At 39.5% G+C, this 17,420-nt stretch overlaps 1 protein-coding gene across 4 annotated transcripts in view; it reads left to right on the forward strand.

Moving 5' to 3' along the window:
- Window positions 1-3,696: 3,696 nt before the first annotated feature.
- SPIRE1 (spire type actin nucleation factor 1) overlaps window positions 3,697-17,420 on the forward strand; it is a 126,102-nt gene continuing 112,378 nt past the window's right edge. For all 4 annotated transcript variants that reach the window (XM_060200633.1, XM_007517174.3, XM_060200634.1 and 1 more), the window contains exon 1: window positions 3,697-3,731. The gene's annotated coding sequence lies outside the window, so the exon portion shown is untranslated. The remainder of the gene's footprint in view (window positions 3,732-17,420) is intronic.

The raw sequence follows: 17,420 nt of genomic DNA on the forward strand, positions 1-17,420 counted from the left end.
CCTTCTTGTACACTGTGCGAGGTCTTGAAGGTACAAAGAGGAGTGCAGTACACGAGTTTATTCAAGGAGTACATAAATGAATATGGTATAGTCCAGTAACCCCAAAACACAAGTGCAGAATACTGGGGAATCACAAGAGAATGACTGGTGACTTTTTAAAAAATATATATTATTGTCATTGTAGTTGTTGTTATAGATGTCATCATTGTTGGATAGGACAGAAAGAAATGGAGAGAGGAGGGGAAGACACGGGGAGAGAAAGACAGACACCTACAGACCTGCTTCACCACCTGTGAAGCGACTCCCCTGCAGGTGGGGAGCCTTAAGCCGGTCCTTGTGCTTTGCCCAACTCCGGAGACCTATTTTCTGGAACTCTTGAAGCCTGAGCAGTGGGATAAAGAAAGAATACGTTAGGTAGAAGCAAGATTAAGTACAACAGTATAGAAGTATGGAAGAGCTACTCCGAGAACAGCGGTGCATAGACTGTAGGTGTGGTATTTGTGCTGACACCCTCTCCCCCTTCTTCTTCTAGCGTTTGCCCTTCTTCCGTAGCCAGTCAACAGGTGAGGTTGAAAGCTGTCAGGAGCTGCTTGTTGCTGGCTTTGAAAGTGACTGGGGTCCATGTGGATTCAGTCGGCTAGGAAGGATCGTCAGTTTCCCCAATGAATGGGTACTCACGGGATGCACCAATGCATCCCACCCTCTCCCCCATACCAAAAGCAGATACCGCTTAGGTGGCTATTTGGCTGTTGCACTTTTTGCTGCTCCATTTATAAGCATCTTCAGAGTTCGCAACATTGTGCTTTAGGCAATCACTAGCAATTATTTTGGGGGTTGGCACGTGAAGTTGAACCTGTTTGTCTTCTCAGCGCTGTGTGTCCACTGCCTGGAGCATAGGATATGTGTGGGAGTGGTGGAGGGTGAGACTGGCTAGCCAGGTATGTTGGCTGGGATCAGGTTATGAAGGGCTTTCTGCGTCCCACTATCAAGTCTGCCTTTCTAGTGTGTGTGTGCGTGTGTATAGGCATTGGGGAGCTGAAGAAAGATTTGAAGCAGGAAATGATGTAAGCATATCACTCTTTTGGGAAAGACAGCTATGGGGACTTTGTTGAAGATGGATTGACTTGGGTAAAACTGAGGGCAAGATATTAGTAGATATTTCACAGTATCATTAGATCTTAGTAGCCTTTAATGTTGTCAAACCAGTTGAGGCTATTATTTCTGTTCAGACAGGAGAGGTAGGCGGTAGGAATGGGGAGAAAGAGTCAGTGGTTTAGGAAATGGAACAGGACTTGGCACTTCAGTTTTCAGTGTGGGGGTGAGAAAGAGGAAGGAATCTTGGAAGGTTCTCAGACTTTCTGTCTGGGTTCTTGGATGGTCATGGAAGTTAGGAGGGGCAGGATAGGGTAGGAAGATGATGACTTAAACTTTTTGAAAATAAAACTGACCTGGAAAAAGATTTTCCCCTTGAAATCACGTTGATTTCTACCAAGTTTCTTTGCTTTTCCAGAAGGTTGTAAATCAACCGTTTAATGTCACATGGTAGCATGGAAAGAACATAATAAGAGTTGGCTGGAGAAATAGTTTGTTGGCTTTGCCACTTATTGTCGCTTAGCTATAACTTCAGGCAGACCTCTATGGCTTTACATGTAAAGTAATATATGTCTAGTCCTTTTTTATAAAATCATGAAAATCAAATGAGGAAATTTATGTGAGGAGGTCATCTTCTTAGCTTATATATGCCATACAAATGCATATATTTTAAAGATATAGTTACATATTAATGAGAGAGCAAGGAAGAAATAACAAAAACAGAGCAGGACTCTCACACATGCATCATTGGGGATTGAACTCAGGACCTTACTTTTGAGGGTTTGACACGTTATCCACTGTGCCACCTCCTGGACTGCTATATAAACATATTGTTACTGAACCATTTCTTTTAAAAAGGCATTTTAATATTATTAAGTTCACAATTGATATTCCTAAAATAATACTTGATGAATATATTTGAAAGTCCACACATATTATGGTTTTTGAGGTTGTAAGTACCTGAGGTATAGGCATTTATACTGTTACTAAAACTTGGTCAGCTTAAGTCCAAACTAGGCTTTTAAAATATAGAAAGAAATGGAGAGAGGAGGAGAAGACAGAGAGGGGGAGAGAAAGACAGACACCTGCAGACCTGCTTCACCACTTGTGAAGCGACTCCCCTGTAGGTGGGGAGCTGGGGGCTCGAACTGTGATGCTTATACCGGTCCTTGTGCTTTGTGCCACCTGCACTTAACACCTGCAGACCTGCTTCACCGCCTGTGAAGTGACTTCCCCTGCAGGTGGGGAGCTGGGGCTCAAGCCGGGATCCTTATGCGGGTCATTGTGCTTTGTGCCACCTGCGCTTAACCCGCTGCGCTACCGCCCGACTCCCGTACTACTTCTTCTTTTTTTAAAATACTGTGCTAGGGAATGAACCAAGGGCCTTGTACATGTGGCCTGACTGGATTTTGTCTTTCCTTCTTTTCTCTTCTTTCCTTTTCTTCTTTCTTTCTGAAGTAATGAGCTTGCATTTTTCTCCCAGCTGTTAAAAGAATTGAGTGTCGTTTGTTGTATCAAAGTTGGTCTGTGGGGTCTGGCCCCAAGTTGGGGCCTCTAGGATTTTGGTAGGGTGTAAGTTTCTGACTGGATTTTCTCTTCTCTTCTTCGTCTTCTTCTTCTTCTTCTTCTTCTTCTTCTTCTTCTTCTTCTCCTTCTCCTTCTCCTTCTCCTTCTCCTTCTCCTTCTCCTCCTCCTCCTCCTTCTTTTTCTTCTTCTCCTCCTCCTCCTTCTTTTTTAAGATTATATTTATTAATGAGGAAGATAGGAGGAGAGAGAAAGAACCAGACATCACTCTGGCACATGTGCTGCCGGAGATTGAACTCAGGACTTCATACTTGAGTGTACAACGCTTTATCCACTGCACCACCTCCCGGACCACCTCTTCCTTTATTCTTTGAGAGAAAGAGAGAGGAGGGACACCACATTACCACCCCACCATCCTTTGAGCCCCCCTGGTTTCATCTGTAGTAGCTCCGTGTGGTGCCAGCTGGAAACCTGGGGCCTGGTGGTAAGGTGTGCGCTCTGCTGGGTGAGATACCTCCTGGCCCCTCTGATGCCTTTTGGCATCACTCTACCAGTTCTTTGGGCTATCCTGTACTTTCTGGAGCCCTATCCTCTTATTACAAAATTTTTTTCCTTAAAAATAGCCTTTTTTTTTTAAATTTAAAAAGTATATTTCAGTCACTCAGAAATATATAATTGTACATGTTCCTTGACATGGGTGTTGGCAGATGGATCCCTACCCCCACCCTGTTTCTGTTCTATCTTTTCCTAGTGGTGCAGGGCTCTGGAGAGGTGGAGTTCCAGGAAACATTGGTGAGATTATCTGCCCAGACAAGTCAGGATGGGATAATGAAAACTGAAATCTCTATGTGGATCTTTTATAATATTTGGTGACTTTAGCATCTTTTATTTGCACATATTTACATAGATACAAAGTAAAGCCGTGGGCGGTACAACAGTAGGACTTGCATTCGAGAGGTCCTAGGCTCAATGTCCAGAGTCACCAGTCAGTAGTCAGACCTGAGCTGTACTTTGGTTAAAAAAAAAAAAAAAAAAAAAGCTGAAGTTCTTTGAAAGTAATTTTTTGCATTTTTATTACAGGTAAACTGGGATACTCACATTGTACAGAAACAGAGGTAAGAGAAATGCTCAGATATTTCTTTGTAAAGAAGCCTTGCAGTTCTATCTAGGCTAACTTGCATACTAAACTACCTTATTCTTGGCTCTTGGCCTTCTGCTAAGAATATATTGAAGCAGATCTTTTATTTAGGGAGAGTAAAATGTGACAAAAAAATCAGTTTTCATGTCTATGTTTTTAAAATGTCATGATGTGTTATAAAGATCAGCTTTATCGTAGCCTGCATTTCCCCCTATGTTATAACTTATGAAATTAAGGTAGCTAAAGTTAAGAGTTCATGAAAAGGAATAGTTAAATTCAGGTTTTCATAATTCAATCCAGTGTGTCAGAATAAGGAAATAATTTACCATGTAGGACTCACTTTGGTGTAGAAAAAAAAAAATGGTGCTTGGAAACCGAGTTACTAATGAATTAAGTGCTTTGTTACTTGGATAAGAAACCTTGCTTTGTAGTCATTTAAAATCCTGGTTGTAAAATGTAATGAATTTTTTACATAGTATCACGTGTTCCTCTTAAGAATTCCAAGGGTAACAATGTTCATGAATCGTGTGCTTGTGGTGGTTTTCAGAAGTTACTGCATCATTCTTATTAAGCACCTTACCTCTTGTTAAGTTAGTTACAATTGTATGTTACTCATAGGTGTCACTTGAGAAACAAAAGAAGGGAAGACATGGGAGCTGGGCGGTGCTGCACCCTAGCGCTAGAGTTCACATGTTACAAGGCACAGCACCTGGGTTCAAGCCCCCACTTCCCACCTGGATGGGAAAGCTTCACAAGCTGTGAAGCAATATTTCAGGGATATCCCTTTCTGCGTTTCCATCTCCCCTCTTTCCTCTCAATTTCTCTCTGACCTGTCAAATGAATAAATAAATAAAAACTCATAAAAAAAAAGAAAAAAGAAAAACCCAGGGTGAAATTTAGACTAGGTGTGGTCTGTTTCAGCAAAACCAAGTACTGGAAAGGGGGTGTGAGAGAAGGTTGGAAGGATGTTGGGGGATCCTGCAAATGGTGTGGGGGGGATGGTATGCAAGTATCTGTCACTTGGAGATAAGAAATTGTACTCCTGGGGGCCAGGCAGTGGCACACACATCACAGTGCACAAGGACCCAGGTTCAAGCCCCTGTTTCCCACCTGCAGAGGGAAAACTTCACAACTGGTGAAGCAGGGCTGCAGGTGTCTCTGTTCCTCTCTATCCCCCCCCTATTTCTCTCTGTGTCTATCCAATAATAAATTTAAAAAGAACTACAAAAAAAGAAATTGTACTCATGTGACAACAGATTTTATTTTGATTTATTAGTAATATTTTATTTGTCTTAATGAGAGACATATAGAGAAAAATACAGAGACTTAGAACACTGTTCAGCTCTGGCTTATGGTGTTATGGAGAACTGAACATGGGACCTTGGAGCCTCAAGCATGAGAGTCTTTTTATGTAAGCATTATGCTATCTCTTCAACAGCTCACCCAACAGCCGTCTTTTAGATTATTACTTCCCAAAATAAAGTAATTTGGAAAAGAAGAAAAAGATGGGGGCCAGGCGGTGGCTCACCTGGTTAAGCACACACATTGCAGTGCACAAGAACCCGGGTTCAAGCCGCTGGTCCCATCCTGCAGGGGTAAAGCTTCACAAGTGGTGAAGCAGGGCTGCAGATGTCTCTCTGTCTCTTTCCCTCTCTATCTTCCCTCCCCTCTCAATTTCTCTCTATCTCTACCCAATAATAAATAAGTATAAATAAAATAATTTTAAAAAGAAAAAGATTAGTGGATCTACATGTTGATGTAGATTTTAGTAAAGTTAAAGTATAATGCTTGTTTCTTAAAAAGCAAGATTTTATATAATAAAGAGCAAAAGCTGTGCTTTTGAAATTGTACAGTTCTTTTTTTTTTTGTATTTTCTATTCGAAGTTGGAATTAGAAGTGTTTTTTTTTTTCTCTAAAATATCGTTTAAAAAAAGGCAAGAACTTAACTATTTTTATAGTGAGAATGTTTGATGCACCATCCAATATGGTATAGAGAAGTGGGTGTTAAGAGTCTAAAGATGTGAGTTCTCCTAACTATACACTTTGGAGCAAGTGACAGAATTGAAATCACTCGGTGCTCATTGCCTGTTGACAGCAAGGCCACTACCATCATTGGTGTACAGTGACAGAGGGTTATTTACATATGTTGGACAGCATGGGAAAGGAGGCCTTTTCCTCAAGTCATCCAGCCCTCAGTGGGCTCAGAGCTAGTGTTAAAAGCTCCAAACTGAAAGACAGGAATGCCGATCAGATGCTTATCTTCAGGTCCCTTAACTCCTGACTCTGTTCTGATCTTCCTCAGAGGGATGTGGGCATTCCCAAGTGATAGGTACCTTAACTTTTGGCAGCTTTTCCCTAGGACTTTTTAATCTCTTTGTACTCAGTTTGAATATTTATCTCATAACTGTCTTTCTAGCTATAAAATGATGATTCCTATTAACCTCCTACATTGCGCAATTTTAGAGGCTAATATATGTGGAAATGTTTTTTATATGACACTTAAGTATATAAGGATGATACAAATGCAGCGTGTATTTATTTGTATTTAGGTAATGAGATGTGAGGATTCCATGTTCAAGGGATAAGTTGTTTCATTTTATGTCTTTTATGAAATTGTATTGTCCTGAGATCAACATGGTTGTAACATTGCTTAGTACACATTTTACTAATTGGTAACCTTTCTCCTTTTGATCCTTAGCTTACTTAGTTTAGAAAGTAGGTTTGGAGTATTTTTTCTGAGTAACAGTACTTGCTAGCTTTGAGAAGAGGTTGGGGTTGTGATTTGTCGGTATAGTTTGGAAGTTTTTCTTTTCTTTCTTTCTTTTTTTTTTTTTAATATTTATTTATTCTCTTTTGTTGCCCTTGTTTTCTTTCTTTTCTTTCTTTTTTTTTTTTGGTGAGAATATGTAGTGGTTAATTTGGTAATTAAGATTAAAAGTAAAAAAAAAAACAATTAAAAGTAGATTAGAGAAATTGGAGACTACTTTATCAAGAAATTTCTTGACTTGAAGGGAAGAGGATACAGCTTTTTACATTTTTATTTGAAAATGTTGACAAGACTATAGGATAAGAGGGGTACAATTCTTTTTTAAAAAATTTAGTTATGTATTTATTTTACCAGAGTACTGCTCAGCTACGGTTTGTGGTGGTGCAGGGGAACTTTGGAGCCTCAGGAATGAAAGTCTCTTTGCATAACCATTATGCTATCTACCCCATCCAGGTGTACAACTCCACACATAGCCCACCCTCAGAGCTCCATATCCCATCCCCTCTGCTGAAAGCTTCCCTAATCTTTATCCCTCCGGGATTATGGAGCCAGGGTCATTATGGGGTGTAGAAGGTGGGAGGTCTGGCTTCTGTAATTGCTTCCCCGCTGAACATGGGTGTTGGCAGGTCGATCCATACTCCCAGCCTGTCTCTCTCTTTCCCTAGTGGGGCGGGGCTCTGGGGAGGTGGAGCTCCAGGACAGATTGGTGGGGTTGTCTGCCTTGGGAAGTCTGTTGGCATTATGGTAGCACCTGGAACCTGGTGGCTGAAAAAAGAGTTAAGTTTATAAGGCTGAACAAATTGTTGACTAATCATGAACCTAAAGGCAAGAATATTGCAGATGAAGATTTGGGGTCTCTATTTTGGAAAAAGCTAGTAGGTCTATTTTAGGTATATTCCAAGGGGCCCATGACTTTACTAGTTTTTGCCTGAGTCTGAGAGCTAACATGCAGGTGGACCCAAGGTATTAACCAGAACACTGCTTAGCTCTGGTTTATGGTGGTGAGGGTGATTGAACCTGGGACTTTGGAGCCTCAGGCACAGAAGTCTCTTTACATAACCACTATGCTATCTAACCCAAGGATATAACTTAAGTAGGATGTTTGGTCAAGCTAGGCAAGATAGCACATTTGGTGGTGGTAAAGGAACCAAGGGAATTGAGACTGGAGTCCACATTTGGAGATAGCGTTGAAACCAGAGCTAGACTCTGTGGGAGAAGAGGGCTTGACTGGAAGAGTGTTTCTCCAAGGGTGGTGGGAGGGCTCTGGGGAGTTCCTGAGACCTTTTAAAGGTCAAACTACTTTCCTAGCATTATTTGCTCTTGACTTTAACTCTCTTAAAAGTATAGAGTTTTCAGAGGCTATACAGACTGTAGCACTGACTGGTTATACTAGTCTAGCTATGGAAGCAGACGATGTGATCTAAGTTTAAGCTTGACTTTCAAGAATTTTGCAAAAATGCAAAACATTATCATCTTAGAACTAAGTGATGCATAGTTTGCTCTATCATGAACAAATAATTTTTTAAATACATACATATATATATATATATATATATATATATATATATCATGCATTCAGTTGGACAGTCAGGTTCTAGCACTTCCAACTTTCCTCAGTACCCTTTGCCCCTAGGCCCTGACCATCCTTACGTATTTTGTTTTCTACATTTTAAAAGGATGTATAATTCAAAAGCGAGCTATCTGCACTGTGTAAGTGGCTCATAGCTGAAACTGGCCACTTAGGAGCTTTGAAAGACTGACCTGTATTTGTGGGTACTTGCCTTTCAGGGAATCAAACCTTTCCTACCTGTATGTAGAGGGAGCTCTTATCTTGTCACCAAGTTCTTTCTTACTGCCATTACTTCAGTATTTTGTGGGTTACACTCTTATATTTGAAGAAAATTGCTAAGCATTTAAAATGCTAAAAACCTAAAGGATTTGAATTTTCACTATTTTAATTGGGGCTTTTCCCTGTTCTTTTTAGCGTTCCAAATTTCATCACATTTCTATCTTCAATTAACCACTTCTAATTATGGAACACTCAAAAGCCTTTTCTCATTAGCAGGAAAGAAGGGTAAATGAATAACTAGACCAATTCTCTCGTTCCTCTTGGCAGGTTAGCTATATTTTAAGTGGAATAGGTTAAAGTATCATAAAGTGAAAGTAGCTCTCGCCAGTACCTTAATCTTGATAGAGCTCATATTCAAAATATACTGTAGCAGAAACATTTTCTGAGGAAAACTATTTAAATGGTTCATGTTCACATTTGAGAAGTAAAGCGCCATTATACTGTGTAAAAATATTTGTTTTCATTCCTACATGCATTTAAAAGTACTTCAGAGCTCATGACAATTTAAGTATAATTACTAATCTCCCTAACAAATTCATGAAGCGAATATGATTACTGTTGGTATTTCAGCAATGAGAGAAGTATGGAGAAGTTAAGTATATAGTCAGATGCTGCTGAACCACTTTGCCTCACCTTTCACATGTTTGTCTTTATCCAGCCTTTATTTGTCTGCAAAGTAAAGCATCTGTGTAATGCTGATAATTAATTGTCTTATTTGGGACAGTGAAATGCTTGACTATATCTTTATTCTGTATAAGCCTTTTTTTAAAAAAGTTTTTATTTATAAAATGGAAACACTGACAAGACCATAGGATAAGAGGGGTACAATCTCACACAGTTCCCACCTCTGGAACTCCATATCCCCTTTCCTATTCTTTATCCCTCTGGGAGTATGGACCCAGGGTCACTGGGTCCATGGGATGCAGAAGGTGGAAGGTCTGGCTTCTGTAATTGCTTCCCTGCTGAACATGAGCATTGACAGGTTGATCCATACTCTCAGCCTGTCTCTCTCCTTCCCTAGTGGGATCTGGGGAGGCAGAGTTCCAGGACACATTGGTGGGGTTGTCTGCCCTGTAAAGTCTGATTGGCATCATGGTAGCATCCGGAACCTGGTGGCTGAAAAAAAAAGTTAAGATAGAAAGCAGAGCAAATTGTTGACTAAGCCTTCTATCTGTAGCTTTTTCAGTTGTTAGCATTACGTAAGCTAGGGAATGTGTTTCTACTACATGGCTGAAGAAGTAAGTGTGGTCCATGAATCATGAACCTATTTGCTTTATAGGCTAGATTAACACAGGGTTCTGTAAAACTAAAATAAATAAATAAATAAATAAGTAAATAAAACCAAACCAAACAGGGTTCTATAAAAAACTATATAATTTATGAAGTGTCTGATTTTAAATGATTTCTTTTATATTTTATTAGTGATTTGCCAAAACTTTATAAAATCATACTATCTTAGAGGGTGTAATTCCACACCCACACAAGGTGTGTACAGGTGATCTTGCCTCTACCAGTGTTCTGTGCCTCCTCCCCTCCACCCCGTGCCAGTCTTTACCAAGTCTTAGAGACAGCCTGGTTACCACTGTTGAGCGAATGAGTTAGTTATCTATGTTCCCCATCTGATAGTTGTCTGCCATAACTTCTTTATCCAGTTAACTGTGTATGGGCTCTTAGGTTGATAAAATGTTTTGGCTATTGTAAAAAATGCTGCTGTGAGTGCAGGTGTGCAGGTATCCTTTTGAATTAGTATTTTTTTAATTTGAAAATATCTTTTTAAATTATTGATTGATTGGAGAGAGACAGAAATTGAGAGGGAAGGGACATAGAGCAAGAGAGAGAAAGAAACATTTGTAGCAGTGCTTCACCACAAGTGAAACTTTTCCCCTGCAGGTGAGACTAGGGGTTTGAACCTAGGTCCTTGCTCATGGTTACATGTGTGCTCAGTCAGGTACCCCACCCCCTGGCCCCTTGAATTAGTGCTTTTATAGCCTTTGATAAATGCCTAGGAGCAGTATTGCTGGATCATATGTTATTTTCACTTTTAGTTTTTTAAGGGACCTTCATGCTATTTTCCATAGAGGATGCATCAGTTTATATTCCCGCCAACAGTGTACAAAATGTACAGAAATTTTTCTTGCATTTTATTGATTGAATTAACCCCCCCCCCATTTTACTGGGTATAAATGGTTTATAGTATAGTTACTGACACATGAGAAAAGCTTTTATTTTGTTTTATTTTTTTTTTTTATAAAATGGAAACACTGACAAGACCATAGGGTAAGAGGGGTACAATTCCCACCACCAGAACTCCATATCCCACCCCCTCCCCTGATAGCTTCCCTATTCTTTAACCCTCATGGAGTGCAGAAGGTGGAAGGTCTGGCTTCTGTAATAGCTTCCCCGCTGAACATGGGTGTTGACTGGTCGATCCATAATCCCAGCCTGCCTCTCTCTTTCCCTAGTGGGGCAGGGCTCTGGGGAGGTGGGGCTCCAAGACATATTGGTGGGTTTATCTGCCCAGGGAAGTCTGGTTGGCATTATGGTAGCATCTGGAACCTGGTAGCTGAAAAGAGAGTTAAGATATAAACCAGAGCAGTAGCGCAGCGAGTTAAGCGCACATGATGCCAAGTGCAAGGACCTGCAGAAGGGTCCCGCAGAAGGGTCCCAGTTCGAGCCTCCGGCTCCCCACCTGCAGGAGGTCGCTTCACAAGCAGGTCTGCAGGTGTCTTATCTTTCTCTTCCCCTCCTCTCCATTTCTTTTTGTCCTATCCAACAACAACGACATTAATAATCACTACAACTATAAAACAACAAGGGCATCAAAAGGGAATAAATATTTAAAAAACAAAAACAAAGATATAAAGCAGAACAAATTGTCGACTAATCATGAACCTAAAGGCAAGAATATTGCAGATGAAGAAAACAGAGAACAGCTTCTTATCTGTAGGCATCTTGTAGGACATTCTCTGGCAAACGCTAGAAGAAGAAGGACATTCTCTCCACCCAGTTTAGGATCTTTCCCATCATCAGACATCAAGACCCCAAGGCCGCCCTCACCACCTCCCCAACCCTCCTGCCCAGAGGCTTTTGCTCTGATGCAGTGCACTCAATCTGACTTTCACTTTGTGTTTTCCCTTCCTGTCCCTGTTCTTTAAGTTCTACCTAATAAGTAAGTTCATCTGTTATTTGTCCTTGTAAGAGTTCCTTTTTTTCTACACCCTATCAACACTTATCTCCAGACTTCTAGGTGTAAACCATTCTCAGGTTTTAGTGTAGTGTAGTGTAGTGTAGTGTAGTGTAGTGTAGTGATGTTGAATAATTTGTTTTTAATTTTTTTCTTGATGTTGTCTCACTTGTTTATCTTGCTTTTCCCCCTTGCCATTGGAGTGGAACTTCCAAGTACATCTCTGACATCAGAGTCCAGATATGTATTAACTATGTTGGTTAGGGTGTTGTTTCCTTAATTTACTGTTCAGATTTTAGATTGCAAATATATTTTTTAAAATATTTATTTATTTATTTATTTATTCCCTTTGTTGCCCTTTTTTTTTTTTTATTGTTGTAGTTATTGTTGTTATTGATGTTGCTGTTGTTGGATAGGACAGAGAGAAATGGAGAGAGGAAGGGAATACAGAGAAGGGGAGAGAAAGATAGACACCTGCAGACCTGCTTCACCACCTATGAAGCGACTCCCCTACAGGTGGGGGGCTGGGGGCACGAACTGGAATCCTTATGCCGGTCCTTGCACTTTGCACCAGATTGCAAATATTTAGGAGTACAGTTGATTGTTGTATACTCATTTTTGTATCCCGCAGTCTTGCTGAACTCACTTGAGCTTTTTAAAATATATATATTTATTTATCTAATTTTTACCTTAGCACTGCTCCGCTCAGGCTTATGGTGATGTGGGGGATTGAACCTGAGACTTCAGAGCCTCAGGCATAAAAGTCTCTTTGCATAACCATTATGCTATCTACCCTCCAAAATACGTTTATTGATATATTTATTGCGTAGAGTCAGAGGAACTGAAAAGGAAGGGCAAGACAGAGATCCCTGCAGCTCTGCTGCACCACAAGTGAAGCTACACCCCCCCCCTCAGATGGAGAGGGGAGGCTTGACTCTGCACTTTCACATATTGTAACATATGCACTCTACCAAGCATGCCACCACCCTCATTCGAGTTTTAATAGTGCTGTTTTTTTTTTTTTTTTAGTAGATATTCTAGGATTTTCTGTCTAAAATATTATGCCTCTGTGATTAGAGATAGCTTCACTTTCACATTTTCAGTTTTGATGCCTTTTGTTTAAGTTTTTTGCTGCTTCTGTTTGCTTGGCCATAGCATAAGCACATTAAAAAAATTTTTTTTTAATTTAAATTTTTAAAAATTTACCCAAAGTCCTGCTCAGCTCTGGTTTATGGTGGTGCTTAATTCTCCCTCTTAGAATCTTTTTATACATAGACTACCATCTTTATTGTTAGATTTTTTTTTTTCTAGGACTATACTTTCCAGGGATCATTTCTACAGTTATTGTAAGAACACTTTCTAGAGTATAAAGTCAGAAGGTATAGGTGACTTTCAGACTAGGAGAGATTGTACTTTTCAAATTTCCATAGAGGATCACTCAGCTTTCATAGCGCTTTTATCTGATATAACAGCTGGTATTTTTAGCAGCATAATGTTCATGTGGCAGTTCTATAGATTAAGGTCTTTATATTTGTGCATAACTAATAAGTACCTTGCCTTGGCGATTTGAGTTTACTATCTGGGCAAAATTCTCATGAACAACTAGAAAGAGATCTTAGGAGAACTAAGAGTTATGCAAAGCAGAGAGAGTTCTGGGTAAAATGTAAATTTTGTCTTAATTCATTTGTAATTTTTTTTTTTTGTCACTTGTCACAGACTGCTAGGCATGGGAAATATTATTGCTATCAGAGAGTTTTCATTTTCTCTAAGTTATCATCTTTATTAAAATGAATAAGAGGAGTCGGGCGGTAGGTAGCGTAACAGGTTAAGCGCACATGGAGCAAAGCGCAAGGACCGGCGGAAGGATCCTGGTTCCAGCCCTGGCTCCCCACCTGCAGGGCAGTCGCTTCACAAACGGTGAAGCAGGTCTGCAGTGTCTCTCTTTCTCTCACCTCTCTGTATTCCCCTCCTCTCTCCATTTCTCTCTGTCCATCCAACAAGAATGACATCGATAACAAGAAGATTTGTTGGATTATTTTAGACAGAGAAAGAGAAATTGAGATGGAAGAGGGAGGTTGTTGGGGAGAGACCCCTGCAGCACTATTTCACCACTCATGAAGCAGGTGTGCACTGTACCAGGTGTGCCACCACCCTGCTCCTGTTGGACAGATTTTACTGTGTAGCCTTGAAGAAAAGACGGGAGAAAATTACCTTTCTTCATACGACATAAAACAGAACAAGAGACTGTGGTTATTGGCACTGCTGTGGTGTATGCTTTGAACACAAAAATTCCCTCTTTATTCAGTACAGTGCCTATTTCTTCTTCTTTTTACTATTATTTATTATTTTATAGATGGATAGACAGAGATAGATTATGCCTATTTCTTTAAACTGATTTGTGTAAGTTTTGTCTAATTAAACTTGAAATTATATGTTTCCTCCTACCTAATTAATAAAATCAGGTAGTTAATAATAAAGGAATAAAAAGGGGCCAAGGCAGTCATTATTTGTATTATTTGATAATTGTTATTTTCAAACACATTATTCTATCACCATTATACAATTTAGACAAAAAAGAAACTTAGTAACTAAATTGAAACTAATCCAGCAGACACCTATCAAGGCAAGATGGGCAGTCACACTTGAGTGCTAACAACTGTACTGTAAATCATCTGCACCAATTAAAAATAAAATAAATAAAAATAATTCAGCCACCTGGAATTGTCAGGATCTATCTCATGGTAGGGCCAGCAGATACGACCTTTAAGAATGATCATTACGGGTTTTGTTAATTAATCCTTTCTTTAATAAAAAAAAAAAAAAAGAATGATCATTACGTACATGAGACCACGGTTGTGTCACAGAGGTCATAGTTTCTAGAAAGAATTTTACCTTGAGTGGGTACAGGGAAAGAGTCAGTAGAAGCACTGATGGTGGTTGTGAAGCCTACTGAAAATAGCCATTCAAATAGCTTGTTAAGTTTTCTGTTTTAAATGTCTTTGTTCTGGAAGGGACACAGGCTCTTTTAAGAATGGAGATTGGGAAAATTCTGTAACTCATGACAAGCCGTAAAAGGTTGCTAAGGAGATTCCTGTGAGAAGGAGTAGTATTCAAAGGATCTGTTACTGAATGAACTCTGACTCCTAAAGGCAGGAAGTGAAAGGAGAAGGATACTTTTATTTCACTCTTTTATTGTTTTAGGACGCAAACAAAAAGCAAGAGTCCTTTCCCTTTAAACACAGACCATTTCATTTGGATAAAAAATAATTTATATGATGTTAACACTTGTATTTTAAAATATTTCATTGAAATAAAGGACATTGAGAATGCTTGATGAAGTTTAAAGGGAATGTTCTATTTTTATGTTCCATACATGTATGCATACATATATGTATTTGCACACAAATATGTGGAAAATACTACCTTAAAATAGTTTATTACATATGCAGATCACAGTGGTAATTCCAAAAGCATTGCATAGATTTTATTCAGTTTCTATTTTTAGATTTCATATTGCGTTCATACATTTTATCACATATAGTTATTAAAACAAAAACTAGGGAAGAATTAAAAAATTTTTTTTTCCCTCCAGGGTTATTGCAGGGGCTCAGTGCTGGCACTATGAATCCACTGCTCCTGGTGGCCATTTTTTCTATTTTATTGGATTGGACAGAGAAATTTAAAGGGGAGGGGAAGATAGAGAGGGAGAGACAGACAGACACTCGCAAACTTGCTTCAGCGCCTGTGAAGGACTCCCCTGCTGGTGGGGAGCCGGGGACTTGAACCTGGATCCTTACGCCAGTCCTTGCGCTTTGTGCCACTATGTGTGCCACTACCCAGTCCCCAAAGGATTTTTTCTATAAGGAGCTAGTTGAGATCAGCACTATTCAGTAGAACTATTTGAGGAACTAGAGAAGTAATTTAAAATGCCATAGTAAAAAATAATAATAATAATAATAAAAATTAAAAAATAAAATGCCATGGTAGTCACATTAAAAAGTAAAGCGAAACAAGAGAAATTGATTTTTATTATGTTTTCATCTATCCCAGTATAACTAAAGCATTATCATTTCAGTATGTTATCAGTATGAAAATTGAATTGTATATGTATATTGTTTTTAAGAATATATTTTTTATTTATTGTTTTTTTAAGGATATATTTATTCCCTTTTGTGGCCCTTGTTTTTTTTTAATTGTTGTAGTTACTGTTGTTATTGATGTCATTGTTGTTGGATAGGACAGAGAGAAATAGAGAGAGGAGGGGGAGGGAAAGGTAGGCACCTGCAGACCTGCTTCACCGTTTGTGAAGCGACTCCCCTGCAGGTGGGGAGCCAGGGGCTAGAACCAGGATCCTTATGCTGGTCCTTGCGCTTGGTGCCACACTACCACCAACCTGCTGCGCTACCACCAACTCCCATGTATATTGTTTTATATGAAGTGAAATCTGGTGTGTATTTTATATTTCAGTACTTCTCAGTTCAAGTTGACCACTCTAGTCACATGTGCTAAAAGGGGTAGGAAGAAGAAGGAATAGAGATACTTTAGAGATTTGAAGTCACTAGAAGAACTTTAGTTCTAAATTACCTTTAAAAAAATCACAAGACTCATTGAGGAGGCAGAGATAGCACGTTGAGGGGCTTGGTTAGAGGCTAGTAATGGGTATATGCAGGTTACGTGTCCCGAGTTTTTCTAGGTAGGTCAGAGGGAGGGAGGTTTCAGGCATGAATAACTCTGTTAATGAAGGAAATGATTTCAGTAGCACATGAGTCAGAGACTTGACTATGGAGTCCTTGAAGAAGCCGTTGAAGACACAAAGGTTGAGATGACTGTTGAGATGAGTGCTTGTGTTGCATATCTGAGGCCCCGGAGCCGTGGGTTCGATTTCTGTCACCATTAAAAAAAAAAAATTATTTATTTATTCCCTTTTGTTGCCCTTGTTTTATTGTTGTTATTGATGTCATTGTTGTTAGATAGGACAGAGATAAATGGAGAGAGGAGGGGAATACAAAGGGAGAGAGAAATAAGGGCAGAAGAATAAGCAGACCTGCTTCACCGCCTGTGAAGCGACTCCCCTGCAGGTGGGGAGCTGGGGGCTTGAACTGCGATCCTTATGCTGGTCCTTGCGCTTGGCGCCACGTGCGCTTAACCTAATGGGCTACCACCAGACTCCCTCTGTCGCCAGTCTATGCCAGGGCTGAGTAGTGCTCTGGCCTCTTTGTCTCATCTTCATAATAAATAAATCTTTTAAAAATAATAAAAAGAAAAGGAACAACAAGCATTTATTGAGGCTGCACTGTAATCCTGGCGTTCCCATAAGATTTGAAATATACCAGTGAAGAAATCAGACAACAGTCTTGGTGCTGAAATGTTTGTATTATAGCAGGAGTAGATGTCCTATTAAAAGGTGATAAGTGTTACGGACAAAGTAAAAGGTGAAACTGTGATGGTGCATGAGGTGATAGTGGTGTTGGGTTTGCCATTTTTAATAAAATGATCCAAGTAATAAATGTTACAGAATGGCAAATAAAGTCTTACAAAGGTAGCAGAGCAGGTATAGTAAGTCCTTATTTAAAAAAATAGATCTTTAGAAACTGTAACTTTAAGGAAAACAAAGTTTATACAAAGGCAATTTTCCCATAAGCTAACTGGTAGAAACAAGTGTTAAATTCCTACAGCATATTCTGGTCATAAAAGATAGCAGTAAAATTCTAAAGAAAGCCCCCAAACACTTGTAGTATTCGGCAGTAATTCATATTTATTCCCTTTCCAACTCACTTATTCAGAGTCAAGAATGCAGGTGACCTGAACTTATACTAGCATTGCAGGAAACAGGGCAGGAACCTAGCCTGGACAGGATTCCATTCCA

The sequence above is a fragment of the Erinaceus europaeus genome, chromosome 10 (assembly GCF_950295315.1).
Source record: "Erinaceus europaeus chromosome 10, mEriEur2.1, whole genome shotgun sequence".
NCBI classification, from domain to species: Eukaryota; Metazoa; Chordata; class Mammalia; order Eulipotyphla; family Erinaceidae; genus Erinaceus; species Erinaceus europaeus.